The 15,152-nt window shown below is 44.4% G+C and overlaps 1 protein-coding gene across 1 annotated transcript in view; it reads right to left on the bottom strand.

Moving 5' to 3' along the window:
• Positions 1–1,768: 1,768 nt before the first annotated feature.
• The window catches only part of ALKAL2 (ALK and LTK ligand 2), a 61,040-nt gene continuing 47,656 nt past the window's right edge, over positions 1,769–15,152 (bottom strand). The window contains exon 6 of the mRNA XM_040430993.1: positions 1,769–2,477. The gene's annotated coding sequence lies outside the window, so the exon portion shown is untranslated. The remainder of the gene's footprint in view (positions 2,478–15,152) is intronic.

Here is a 15,152-nt window from a genome sequence, read left to right as displayed (position 1 = left end):
GAGTCGCTGACATGAAGCCTGAATCTCTGTTATGGGACCTCTGTCCTCTGCCTGGGTGCCGGGGCCTAAATATATGACAATGGACTGTTACAGTGGTGGGTGACGTGAAGCCAGATTCTCTGCTATGGCATGAAGACTGATACTCTGCTGACGTGAAGCCAGATTCTCTGCTATGGGACCTCTCTCCAATTTATATTGGTTAATTTTTATTTATTTTATTTTTATTTTAATTCATTTCCCTATCCACATTTGTTTGCAGGGGATTTACCTACATGTTGCTGCCTTTTGCAGCCCTCTAGCTCTTTCCTGGGCTGTTTTACAGCCTTTTTAGTGCCGAAAAGTTCGGGTCCCCATTGACTTCAATGGGGTTCGGGTTCGGGACGAAGTTCGGGTCGGGTTCGGATCCCAAACCCGAACATTTCCGGGAAGTTCGGCCGAACTTCTCGAACCCGAACATCCAGGTGTTCGCTCAACTCTACTTCCCACCACATTGTATGAAATAATAAATGGTGTCATTAGAAAGTACAACATGTCCCGCAAAAAAACAAGCCCACATAAGGCTATGTGAATGCAAAAGTAAAAAAGTTGTGGCTCCGGGAAGGCAGGGAGTAAAAAAAAATGAAAACACAATAACAGAAAATTGCTGTCAGGAAGGGGTTAAAGGAGTCTTCCAGGTTTTAAATATTGATGACTAATGCTCAGGATAGGTCATTATGATCTGATCAGTGATGGTCCAACTCCCAGCACCCCCAACCTATAAGCTGTTTGAAGGAGCGCTGTGGCCTCTTCATGCTGTACCAAGCAATGCCGTACATTTAGTGGCTGTGCTTGGTACTGCAGCTCAGTCGCTTTCACTTAGATTGGGCTGCAGACAGGTCGTGTGAGCAATGGACGTGACGTCCAGGAGCTCAAGTCTTCCTTTCTCTCTCTCTACTCCTTTTTTTTGGTATGTGGCAAGTCCACTGTGGACGTTCTGTAACAGATCTGTCTGATATCTGCAGCCACAAAAACCTGCAGCACAACTCAGTTTACACTGCAGGTTGTTTCTGCAACATGTGGATCACATTTCTAAAATCTCATCCGCTTCACTGTTAATGTAAGTGCTGCGGTATTTCTGCTATATAAGTGTTTATGGCCGCACCCTTTCAGTAACACAGCTCTTTTATGGGGCAGGTTAAGCATCGGAGCTGCACAATCCTTAACGCATACCTGAGTTTTAAAAAAAAAGTTTGCATAATGTCTGTGCTTCTTTGTACAATCACAACTACGAAGGAACTGGCATTTTTTGGGCTTTCCTAATGTCTTTTTCAGCCATATTATTTATTGTTTCAACTGCACAGCTAGAAGCATTTCACTCAGAAGCAGGGGGGTGTCTCCCTTCTCTCAGCACTGTACTGCTTTGACGCTGTTTCCCTTATTTCCCCCACTTCCTTTCTGCTGTATTCTGAGCCTCTGTGGAAGTGAGACCCCTAGTGGCCTTTTATCAGGTAATTGCAGGTAAATATTTTTCAAACAAAGTGATTTAGAAATGTGCTAATTACACCATTCTCTATGAAATGAAATTGTGTAAAAGTGCAGTGACTTTTTAACACTATGCCACATTGTGAAGGGTCTTCAGAAACATATTGAGAACGGCCATAAGCAATGCAGAGTCCACCAAGCACAACATGCTGTATATATACCAAACACTTTATTATGTAGGTAATATTTACACATATTTACATATTGCACATGTCACTGGAATGTATTATACACGTAATGTACAGAAAACGAATGGCACCAGCCTGTATATGTCTGTATACAAGTCCGCTGCCCCACGTGTCTGGCTCACAAATGTCTCCACAGTACATAAAGTGAAGGCTACGCAGCACTCGTAGACTGACCTCTGCATAACAATACATTGTCCTGTGCCGACAATGAGCAAGGCAATTTGTCATGCAATTTTTTAAATAAAGTCTTGTGACCAGAAATATTTAACTTTGGGTTAAGAAGAACATATATATGTCAACCAAACGTTACTTTTTTGGCTGCAGAAGCATTAAATACTTAGATTTACCAGTGTTGCAAAGCAGAGTCTATTACAGGATTTTGAATACACAAATTGCAACAGAAAATATTACACAGAACATAATATGCAATATAAGAACCTGGAGGCAGGAGGCACACAATGCCTCACTGCGGTCAGGGGGTCTCTGGCAATGACCGTGGGGACGGGCGCACTGGGCGTGCGTTCTTTCAGTATGGCAGTCATTGGACATTACAAACATCCGCATACACAGGACGACATAGAAAAATGGACATTGTGAGAATTTTGGAAGTACATTATTTTGTCAGTATGCAAAAATAAATTTATTTGTTCACAATGGGATATGCTAGAAACATCTGTATCGGTTCCCTGTTGGTTTCCAAGGCACTTTGTTGGGTTTTTTATTTTTTGGGATTTTTTTAGTTCTTGGTATTTTGTGTTCCTTTGATATCTGTCGAGAGAAAAAATTGAACATGTTATAATACAAATAATACAAGATAATTCCATATTCTGCTTGTGAAAAAGGTTGAGGATAAAAAATCATGAGCGTTTGGTGAGTTTACCCGTTAGAGGACATTTACATGTGGAGTATTGTACCACTGCACATCCACCACGGGACTGACCTATCAGATTGCTGGTGCCGCCACTACGCTCCGTGTGACTTAAAAACTGCCACAAAAACTTTTATTTCCGCTTTAGCCCCGATGCACACAACAATGTCCGCTTTGCAGTCCGCAAACCAGGAATCTGCAAAATATGGATGGGGTCCCTGTGCCGTCTGCATCTTTTTTTTGCTGACCCATTGACTTAAATGGGTCTGTGGGCTGCATTTTGTGTAAGGCCTCATGCACGCAAGAATGTATTTGGTTTCCGTGTCCGTTCCATTTTTTTGGGCGGATAGGATGTGGACCTATTCATTTCAATTGGTCTGCAAAAAATGCAGACAGCACACCGTGTGCTCTCCGAAACCGTATGTCCGTTGCGTAGCCCCGCAAAAAATATAGAGCATGTCCTATTCTTGTCCGTTTTGCGGACAAGCATAGGCATTGTTACAATGGATCCGCAAAAAAAACTAACGGATGCAACACGTATTTTTTTGTGGACCGCAAAATACATACGTTCGTGTACATGTAGCCTAATGAACATACAGATGCAGAATGCACATGGATGATCCACAAACAGATACAACATGTCCTATGCTTCAACGCAAAATTCGGACCATAGACCCATTGAAGTCAACGGGTCCACAAAAAATGTGGATGCAACACAGAAGGTATCCGTATACTGCAAAACGGATACGGTCGTGTGCATGGGACCTAAGGCTGTGTTCACATGGGCAAAATGTAATTTGGCAGCGGTTTTAGAGGAATTTTTACAATTATTTTTGAATATGTTCTTCTGCTTCCCCACTGACATCTATGGAAGCCACAATCACATCTGCTTCAGAGAAGTAACGTCACTTCTCCGGCGGTTTTCAGATCAGCTGCTGAAAGTTTTCACATTGAAGTCAATGGGAAGCTGTTAATGGAGTCTTGAATGTGGATTAGGCCTCATGCACACGACCATTTTTTTTTGCGTTTTGGTGTCCACCTGGCCGTGAGGATCCGTTTTGACGTTGACACAATATGGCCACCAAGTTGTTAAATACAAGGGAGGGAGGGGGGGCCGGCTGCACTGGCAACCAATGTGTTAAATACAAGGGAGGGAGGGGGGGCCGGCCGCACTGGCCACCAATGTGTTAAATACAAGGGAGGGAGGGGGGGCCGGCTGCACTGGCCACCAATGTGGTAAATACAAGGGAGGGAGGGAGGGGGGGGGCCGGCCGCACTGGCCACCAATGTGTTAAATACAAGGGAGGGAGGGAGGGGGGGCCGGCCGCACTGGCCACCAATGTGTTAAATACAAGGGAGGGAGGGAGGGGGGGGGCCGGCCGCACTGGCCACCAATGTGTTAAATACAAGGGAGGGAGGGAGGGGGGGCCGGCCGCACTGGCCACCAATGTGTTAAATACAAGGGGGGGAGGGAGGGAGGGAGGGAGGGAGGGGGGGGGTCTGCCTCCCTCAATGGGTCCGCGAAAAAAAACGGAACAACGGCCGCAGATGCACACAACGGTCGTGTGCATGAGGCCTTACACAGAGAAGAATGACCTGATTTGTACTGATTTTACTGCAGTGGATTTTTGCCAAGTGAAAATACCCTAAACACCTTACAAAAAAAATTAAAAATTCAGCTGCTGACTCTGCAGTGATTTTTCTGCTGTGGATTTTGCTGGCTGGACCTGACCTAAAGCTGCGGAAACATCCAAAGACACGTTACTGAGTTAGGGCCTGTTCACACGACTGTATGTGTTTTGCGGTCAGTTTTTCACTGATCCGTTGTTCAGTTTTTTTGTATCTGTTTCTGTTCCGTATTTCCGCAAAAAAAAATCTCTGTATGGTTTCCGTATGCGATCCGTTTTTTGCGGATCGCAAATGGAAACCGAAAGTTTACAATCATTACTGTATTGTGATGTAATGTTTGTGAACAGTAAACACATGGGCAAAGTGGGCATGGATCTGCAAAATACGGATGACATACGGATGTGTTCCGTAGGCATTCCGTATTTTTTGCAGACCCATTGACTTGAATGGAGCCACGGATCGTGATTTGCGGACAATAATAGGACAATAATAAACAGCCCTTATGGTTCCTACTGACGGCATCACATGAATACAAATCCTTAGAGTTGAGGTTGGGCAGGAGCACACTGCGTTAGAAATCATTATAATGGCGCGTGGTCCATGTGACAGGAGCAGAATTCAGGACGGGAAATACCTCGGACACCCTATTTTTCGCACTAAATACGCTCATGTAAGGCTACTTTCACACTTTCGTTTTTGCCTGATCCGGCAGGGATCAGAAAAAACGCTTACATCTAGATAATACAACCGGCTGCAACCAAACGGAACGGAATACATTCTGGTGAACTCCCTTCCGTTCAGTTTTGTCCCCATTGACAACGAATGGGAACAAAATGGAAGCGTTTTTCTTCGGGCTTAATATCCTCTGCCGGATGTCAATACTGGAAAAGTTCAACGCAGATGTGAAAGTAGCCTAAGCTTGCCCTTTCACTGGGAGCCTGACCTTCCAGAAGAATGAGTCCAGTGACGTGTCATCGGCAGGGGGCGTTGGGACAGACACAGTCGAGGGACGACCTGCTTTCATGGTGTTTACTTTGGGTATTTTTCCTGCGTAGGGTATAATAGTGATATTTGTATGTGTTTAGTTACAATATGATAGTTTGTCTGGTTTACTGTACTAGATTTCAACCTGTGCCTCTCCAGCTCGTGTGAAACTACAACTCTCAGCATGCCCTGGGAGCTGTCTCATCATGCTAAGTCGAGTTGTAGTTTCACAACAGCTGGAGCGTGACAGTTTGGGGATTATTGTGGACGTAGAAGTCGTGGATGGTCCTACAGCCATCCCTGTATACACACTGATGGGACCACCGACATGACCTACACCCAGAATGAGCAGATATTTAAGTGAATAAATAAAATAAAAGTATATCTATATATATATATATATAAATCTGCTCAGCTCCTCCTGCTCTATAACACACTACCTGCAGTGTGCACTACATTTTCACGGTGGCAGGATCCCTGTAAAGAGGACCTGTCGCCACTCCTGAAGTGTCTGTATTGCTATATAATTCTATTCCCCGTGAAATAACAATTCTGAAGCATTTGTATGTTGTTTTGTTCCTCAGTTATTCCTACTAGAAAATTAGTAATGAATCTGACAACCGTCTGTTACCAGTGTGGGGTGTCCAGTCAGTGCCGCCAGTGTCAGACTATGCAGGACACACACCCAACTGATAACACCCAGTTGTACATTTATTCATAAGCTTCTAGGAGGAATAACAGATGAACAGCAGAACGCAGAGACATTAGAATAGATGCTTCAGAATTCTTATTACATGGGGAATGCAAGTAGTTACTGAAACATTTCGGGAAGGGTGACAGGCCTTCTTCAAAGGGGTTGACCACTTTTCTGATATTGATGACCTCTTCTCAGGACAGGTCGTCAGTATAAGGCCTCATGCACACGACCGTAGTTATGGTCCGCATCCGAGCCGCAGTTTTTGAGGCTCGGATGCAGTCCCATTCACTTCAAGGGGGCCGCAAAAGATGCGGACAGCACTCCGTGTGCTGTCTGCATCCGTTGCTCTGTTCCGAGGCCCCTCAAAAAAAATATAGCATGTCCTATTCTTGTCCGTTTTGCGGACAAAAATAGGCATGTCTACAATGGGCCGCCCGTTCCGTTCTGCAAATTGCAGAAGGCACACGGGCGGCTTCCGTTTTTTGCGGATCCGCGGTTTTTTTGGACCGCAAAAAACGGCACAGTCGTGTGCATGAGGCCTAAGATTGGCAGTGGGTCAATCTCTCAGCACCCCTGCCGATAAGATGCTTGAATGGCCCTCACCTGCAAACCGTCTACACTGTAGCTGCGGTACGGGGTAATTACAATTGAAGTGGATGAGCAGTTATAATTACACATGATTTTCCTGTAGAAAGAGTGAAGTGGATGCAGAACTCCCAGGAGCGCCGTTACACCTGTAAACAGCTGACCAGTCGGGAACTCGGGAGTCGGACTCTTGCTGATCTGCTGTTGATGAGTCATCAATATCATCACACAGCACAGTCCCTTTAAAACAGGCATCTCAAACTCCGGCCCTCCAGCTGTTGCAAAACTACAACTCCCACAATGCCCTGCTGTAGGCTGATACCTGTAGGCTGTCCGGGCATTGTGGGAGTTGTAGTTTTGCAACAGCTGGAGGGCCGCAGTTTGAGATCCCTGCAAAAGCTTACTGCATACTGTTTGTACATTGAACTCAATGGCATAACAGTATGCGGTGCGTGCTAAAGCTCCCCCCAGTGGTGGCTACGGACAGCCTGCATTGTGTCATTGTGACGGTCTAGAAATTTGACTTGAGTTGCATGATTACTGCTACCATCAGGACACAGACATGATGTGACTGTTACTAGAATCCGGGCAGACAACATTCCCCTGCTGCAGTCACAATCCCAAGTAAAAGGGAAATGTTGCAATTGTATGAATTGTTCCCCCATCACCACTAATGAAGTGCAGCTCTGGCTGGAGATACACATTAGATAGCGTCTGCGAAAAAACAAATTCATTTGACAGTTCTCTCTCCTGACCCCTCTGGCATACACATGCATGCTCTGCTCAGCCCAGCATGCATGTGTCCTGAATGACACCTCTGACTCCTGAGAAGCTGAAATCCAACAGCCTAATCCTTTTTCCGCCTACATCTGCCATCCGGTGAGAGTCGGGAGGCTACCATATGCATTAGATGCCAGCTTTGGTCAGCATTTATCTAATGTGCACGGCCAGCTCAAATCATGGCGATATATTGCAGGTGCATCGAGACTCATGGAAGTTGTGTCTTCTGTGCAAATGAAGTCAACATCTAGTCCAAGCCTGGGTTCATGGTGACATGTCCTGATATATCTCCATCTGCATAGAGAAGAAGTGACCTGAAGGCTCCTTAAAGGAGAATTTTTTTCACAGAAACAGCGCCCCTTTTCGGCCACGGTCTGGTATTGCAGCTCAGCCCTATACAAGCAAAGGTGGCCAAACTGCAATACGGCCAAAGGTGGTGCTGTTTCGGGGAAAAAAATAAAGGCATTTATTTTTTTTTAGTCTCATACGTCTCCTTTAGACCGCTGTGTCCTCAAGCTTGTGCTCAAGTGCAGACAGGAGTGTAAGGGCATAATGGGGGGGTAGGTCACATATTCTCGCTATGGTTAGCCCAGCGTAGCTTGGTGAGATGGTTTGTAGATGAGAAGCAGGCAAGAACAACAACCACTAGCAGCACTGGCAAAACCATTCCTGATGTCTAATCAATAAAGTTTTATAGCCGTCAAGGCGATAAATGATAAGAGCATTAATAAATGTATTAGCGCAGAGATAAGGGCGGATGTGGGAGATATTTTTAAGGATGTAGAAACAGGATTTGGCAAGAGACTGAACGTAAGGAGCGATGGACAAGGCTGTAGACTGGGGATAATTCTTTTCTAGTGCTGTAGGTTGTATGCACTAAACTGGAATTGATCTGTCCCTCCAGCGCCGGGACACGGCCATAAGGAACTTGTTTTCTATACATTATTTTGCTGTCATTTATCATGTGGTGTTTTCTTCTATAGTAACTGAGAAAGGCTGAATTAAGACAGTGTTGATCCAGATGAAGGCAACAATGACCGTTGTCAATTATCTCATGTTAGGGGTAGAAATTATTTTTCTACTCCTCCAAACACGTCAGATAGGTAATCCATTCCTCTATAATGGTGATATTTTGATTTATATATAATTTCCAGTCTACAGTAGTACATAAAACCTGAGATTTAGGGATTTTTTAAAGACAGAGAAAAATTGAGGGTGGTCCCTGAGGGGAGATGGTGCAAAAGCACTCTCCCGGGATGTACTGCTCTGTAACAGAGAATGTGAAAAAGAGTAAGGGGCAGTAAGAATTAATTAAGATCCCTAATGGGGAAGACAAGCCCCTACCAAACAAACAAGACAGACAACAATGTGGAGCCCACGTGGGTGAGTCTCCAAAGGGTAGGTCACTCCGCAGAGCTGACCAACAGTAAACATAGAAATAGGGTCTTTGGCGGATGCCGTAGACCTAAATTATGCCATAAGGCAGGATAAAGGGTAGATCTTACCGGTATGCCAGTCAGGACCGAAATAGTCCAGAGCACAGGAAGTGGAGGAGCCTCTCGTGTTCTGAAGAAAGTCCTCTTGTTGGTGATACTTAGGTTCCAAGGGGCTGCAGGGAAATACTATTGCTGTTGATGCCCTACTTGGCCTGTGAGTCCCTATGGTATCACTCTAACACGAGGTCCTGTCCCCGCAAGGGGTGGCCACGTCCGGAACCTAGCCCTATTAAGTCGCCCTAGAAAGCCCTAAAGGGACAAAGTGAATGGTCCGAATGATGGTAAGGGCTACCAGGGTAGAGTGGAATAAATGGGTGTAGAGGATATATATGTGTTGGAGTCCCTACGCGTTTCGTTATTTTTGGGAATATATCAGGATATAAAAGATACCTCCACTTTATTTAAAGTGAGACCCCCTAACTCTTCAGGGGACAGGGATCCTGAGTGGAGGTTGTAATCTCCTCTCCTACCGCCATATAATCAAGTATCTAGATCAACAGGGGCGGGCCTGTTGGTTGCACAGGCCTGGCTAGACCTGTATGGTCAAAGTAGGCCTGGATACAGTTATAGGTATGGGGCGCGTATAACGTATGCCTAAAAAACACACAGCGCTCCCAGCCCAATGTATGACCTAGGTTGGAAGGAGGGATGAGCAGGGAAAGCCCTGTTGGTTGCACAGACCTGATATGGCTAATAAAGTCCTGATCAGCCCAGATACAATTTTCCAATATGGAACGCGTGTGGCGAATACCATAGGAGGCGGCAGTGCAATGTGACTTACCGCCTGTGTACCGGCGTCTGTCAGCCGTTACACAGGCGGTAAGTCACATTGCACTGCCGCCTCCTATGGTATACGCCACACGCGTTCCATATTGGAAAATTGTGTGATACCATAGGGACTCACAGGCCAAGTAGGGCATCAACAGGGATAGTATTTCCCTGCAGCCCCTTGGAACCTAAGTATCACCAACAAGAGGACTTTCTTCAGAACACGAGAGGCTCCTCCACTTCCTGTGCTCTGGACTATTTCGGTCCTGACTGGCATACCGGTAAGATCTACCCTTTATCCTGCCTTATGGCATAATTTAGGTCTACGGCATCCGCCAAAGACCCCATTTCTATGTTTACTGTTGGTCAGCTCTGCGGAGTGACCTACCCTTTGGAGACTCACCCACGTGGGCTCCACATTGTTGTCTGTCTTGTTTGTTTGGTAGGGGCTTGTCTTCCCCATTAGGGATCTTAATTAATTCTAATAAACTTTATTTTTTTAATACGTTACTGCCCCTTACTCTTTTTCACATTTTTAAAAGACATCCAGTATATAAAACTCTTTCAACCAATAGGCACACTGCTCTTACAGTAAAGAATCCCCATCTTTGGTGACGGTGAAACCTTCTTTCCACTAGACGTAGAGGATGTCCTCCTGTCATGGGCACAGACCTAGGTATACATTTTATAGATCAGGGATTGCCAACCTGCGGCTCTCCAGCTGTTGTAAAACTACAACTCCCACCATGCCCTGCTGTAGGCAGTTGTAGTTGTGCAACAGCTGGAGAGCCTCAGGTTGGCCATCCCTGTTGTAGATCATTAGAAAGCTCTCTGTACTCTCCATGTATTGTAAATCTTAATTACATCACCCCTAATAACCTCAAGTTTGATCATATCTTTCAGTTCTGCACACCACCCAATCTGTAAACTACTGTGGTCATCCTCCTTTGCATCTACTTAAAGGGGTTGTCCAAGTTATTTTTATTGATGACCTATCCTCAGGATAGGTCATCAATGTCAGATCGGCGAGGGTCCGACGCTTCCATAGGAGCAATCCGTCCCATTGAAATGAATGGGACTGCTTGGGTGTAATTACACCTGCTCACCGCTGTGGATGCGACGGCGAGCAGGTAAACAATGAAGAGAAAGCAGCGCTGGCACGGAGCACCTTCTCTTCAAACAGCTGATCAGCGGGGGTGCTGAGGATAGGTCATCAATATGAACAGCCCGGACAACCCCTTTAAGTTTAGCTATGTCCTTCTTAATATGGCCATACACTTTAGAAGCTCATTCCTGCTCCGGTTGCAGCAGTCATGTGGCTAGTTACCCAGTTCCCAGGTAACTAAGGTGTGAGTTTTCCATATGGATGACGTGTGTAGCCCACGCATAGCATCCGAACTGTATCCTGACCCATCATCTCTTTTTTCACACATCATCTTTGCGTTCAGAAAAGAAATTGCAGCATGTTCTATATTCTGCATTTTTCATGCATCCCCGGCACCATAGAAGTGAATGGGGCTTGCGTGAAAAACGGAAGGCATCAGGCTCCAATGCGTTTTTTACTGATGGTTGCTAAGAGATGTAGATTGTCATTCTTCAGTTTTTCTTGAGGCGCATGAAAAACACATCAAAACTAATGCACGCAAAAAAACTATAACATTGAAAGCATGCACAGACTAAACTAATTTAACTTGCCTGCAAAACCATCAGTTTTTCACTGAACAGATCCTCACACAGTCTGTATCGCTTATGTGAAAGAGGCCTAAATTAGCTGCTGGGTCTTAGCAGACCCAGATTAGCTCTGCAATGAGGCTCAACAGCCTTGTTAAAACCTCCAGGGGCTGTTTATATTGCGACTTCTTGCCCTGCCCCCCCTCCATTGTAAACTTTTTATCCCCTATTTTAAAACAACTGTTAGGCCCCTTTCACACGGGGCGGGAAAATGTGCGGGTGAGTTGCGGGAACACGCGTGATTTTTCCGCGCGAGTGTAAAACATTGTAATGCGTTTTGCACTCGCGTGAGAAAAATCTGCCCGTGTTTGGTACTCAAACCCGAACTTCTTTACAGAAGTTCGGGCTTGTGATCGGTGTTCTGTAGATTGTATTATTTTCCCTTATAACATGGTTATAAGGGAAAATAATAGCATTCTGAATACAGAATGCTTAGTAAAATAGCGCAGGAGGGGTTAAAAAAATAATAATAATAATTTAACTCACCTTAGTCCACTTGATCACGCTGCCCGGCTTCTCGTCTGTCTCCTTTGTTGAAAAGGACTTGTGGTGAGCATTCATTACACGAACAGGACCTGTGGTGACGTCACTCCGGTCATCACATGATCCATCACCATGGTAAAAGATCATGTGATGGATCATGTGATGTCACCACAGGTCCTGTTGCTCCACAGAGCTAAGATGAAGACAGAAGGAGATGCCGGCTACGCTATCAAGTGGACTAAGGTGAGTTAAATTATTATTTATTTATTTTTTAACCCCTCCAGCGCTGTTTTACTATGCATTCTGTATTCAGAATGCTATTATTTTCCCTTATAACCATGTTATAAGGGAAAATAATAATGATTGGGTCCCCATCCCGAGCGTCTTCTAGCAACCGTGCGTGAAAATCGCATCGCATCAGCACTTGCTTGCGGATGCTTGCGATTTTCATGCAACCCCAATTCATTTCTATGGGGCCTGCGTTACGTGAAAAACGCACAAAGAGGAGCATGCTGCGATTTTCACGCAACGCACAAGTGATGCGTGAAAATCACCGTTCATGTGAACAGCCCCATAGAAAGGAATGGGTCGGTATTCAGTGCGGGTGCAATGCGTTCAACTCACGCATCGCATCCGTGCGGAATACTCGCCCGTGTGAAAGAGGCCTTATGGAAAGGGATTGCAATTTAAAAATGTCCACTTTGTGTTATAAAAAAAAAATCAAAAGATGTAAAACAGCAAACAATTTTGTTTCTTTTTTCAATTTTTCCAGGTATAAAAAAATAAAAGCATAAAAAATTACATAAAAATAAATCCCATTGTATCACTGAAAAAGATACAAATCTTATTTAAATAACTTAATGAGAAAAAAAGTTATGGCTTTCAAAGTCACACGGAAGATGCGTCTGGTCTGGATAGGGGATAAATGGCCCGGTTTTGCACTGGTTAATACAAAGGAGTCTAAGACAAGACAGACAACAAGATACATAAAATGAGTTACTATGCTGCAGTCTTTAGAAGGAGCAGCGTCAACGTGACCACGCATTGAATGCACTAAAAGCGGGTTATTTCCTCAGTCCCAGGTGGTGGCAGTCATCCACTGCTACATAAACAAAGCATAGCCTTTCTCGGCTGGTCACCTGTACAAGAAATGTTATCTGCAGGTAGATTAATGCTTTTATTGCGTGGAAACGACAATTAGGGTTTGCTAAGAAAACACAGATTACACCTGTATCGACTTTTATGAAAAGTTTTCAGTTTTTTTTTTACTTTTCATTGTTTAAAAATGAAAGTCAGATATAAAAGATTTTTTGTCTGCCTAGTGCGGTGAACCAAGTCTAAGGCCTCTTGCACGCAAATGTTATTTTTTTTTCGTTTCCGTTCCCTTTTTTTGTGGTCCGTTTGCGTTCCGTATGCGGAACCATTCACTTCAATGGGTCCACAAAAACAACGGAAGGTTCTCCGTATGCATTTTGTTTCCGTATTTCCGTTCAAACATAGAACATGTCCTATTATTGCCTGCAAATCACGTTCTGTGGCTCCATTCAAGTCAATGGTTCCGCAAAAAAAAACGGAATGCATACGGAACACATCCGTATGTCTTTTGTATCCATTCCGTTTTTGCTGAACCATCTATTGAAAATTTTATGCCCAGACCAAATTTTTTATGTACTTACTGTTTAAACATTATTGTATGCTTCCGTTTCCATTTGCGATGCACAGAAAACGGATCACAAACGGAAACCAAATGGAAAAACGGAGAGGCAAAACGGAACGGAAACACTACTGAAACAAAAACCCGGAAAAACAGATCCGTTAAAAACGGACCGCAAAATACTGAAAAAGCCATACGGTCGTGTGCAAGAGGCCTAAGGGTCAATTCACACGTCCGTAAGTGTTTTGCGGATCCGCAAAACACGGACACCGGCAATGTGCATTCCGCATTTTGCGGACCGCACATCGCCGGCACTTAAAAGAAAATGCCTATTCTTGTCCGCAATTGTGGACAAAAATAGGACATGTTCTATTTTTTTCGGAATTGCGGATTGCAATTTCCAGATCCAGGCTGCACATCGTGCGGACCCATTCATTTCTATGGGGCCGCACGATGTGCAGCCTGGATCTGGAAAATGCAGAATGGAATTGCGGACGTGTGAATGGAGCCTAAGGGTCATAACGGGCATCGATGGGCATTAAGAGAAGTCAACTGGCACTTGTTTAAAGGGCCTTTAGTCAGGTCAGTGCAAAAATGATCGTTTGTCCCCCGTACACCTTACATCTTGTCTGAAGCACATCCCCTCTTTACATGGCGAGATGTGCTGCCAACCAGTGAGCATTTTTATACTTGCATAAAGCCTCATTCACACGTCAGTGTTCCACGGACAGCACACGCCCCCATTCATGTTAATGTGTGTATTCACACATCAGTGTTTTTATCACGGATGCATGCTCTATTTTGTCCGTGATCACAGATCCATCTCTCCCATTATAGTCTATGGGTCCGTGAAAGCCACGGAGGCCATCCGTATTGCATACATGTTTCACAGATCATTAGGAAGAGATGCTTTAAAAATTATTTTTCAGTTGTGCAGTGCCAGTGAAACACGGATGGCACACGGACAGCAAAAAACGGACACGCGGACCAAAGACAGATCCTTCACGGACAGCTTCACGGACGCATCACTGACCACCTTTCTACGTATTTGAACACGGGGGGGTATGGAGGTGTGAATGAGGCCTAAAAGATGCAATTAGCTGATCTATTATTAGCTGAGTTTATAGACATGCTCCGTGACCTGTAGAAAGTTCATTGTGCCGGGAGGGGGAGTAGATAAGGTGTGACCATCACCTATTTTTAATGGGGGATCCTCTGTTATCTATACAGAGGCCTTATCTTTAAGCATAACCCTGCCTCTAATGATATGACTGCTCCCTGTACGCAAGCACTTGGTTTGGCCAAGCATTCATGTTTATATAACCTACAAAAATGCACTTGATAAACCGCGCATCTTAAAATAATCAAATCTTTATTGATACAAAATACATCACAAAACCTGATATATAGTGCAATATCTAGTGCAACTATAAATGTTACATCACAAAGATCACCAAAGTGCAATGGCCAGACTGTTCAGTGCAAAACACAATCCGAGCTTATAATAAAGTGCGAGTAAAACTGTACAAATTGATCCCACATTGCAGCTGCATTACTGTCTGGGGATGTTGCCTCTAGCCTTGAAAACTCAGGTTTTATGATGTACTTTGTATAAAGACTTGACATTTGATGGTCACGTGGTTTATCTAGTGCACTTTTTGTGGGTTATATAATCGTTGTATGCACTAGGTGGTATTGTGGCATACATTACTATATGTGCCATGGATAGATGCGGTATTGTATATGGAAAGTGGTACATATACAGTAT

Source organism: Bufo bufo, chromosome 4 (genome assembly GCF_905171765.1).
Source record: "Bufo bufo chromosome 4, aBufBuf1.1, whole genome shotgun sequence".
Classification (NCBI taxonomy): domain Eukaryota; kingdom Metazoa; phylum Chordata; class Amphibia; order Anura; family Bufonidae; genus Bufo; species Bufo bufo.
The sequence above is the reverse complement of the archived record's forward strand: the minus strand, read 5'-3'. Positions and strand labels throughout refer to the sequence as shown.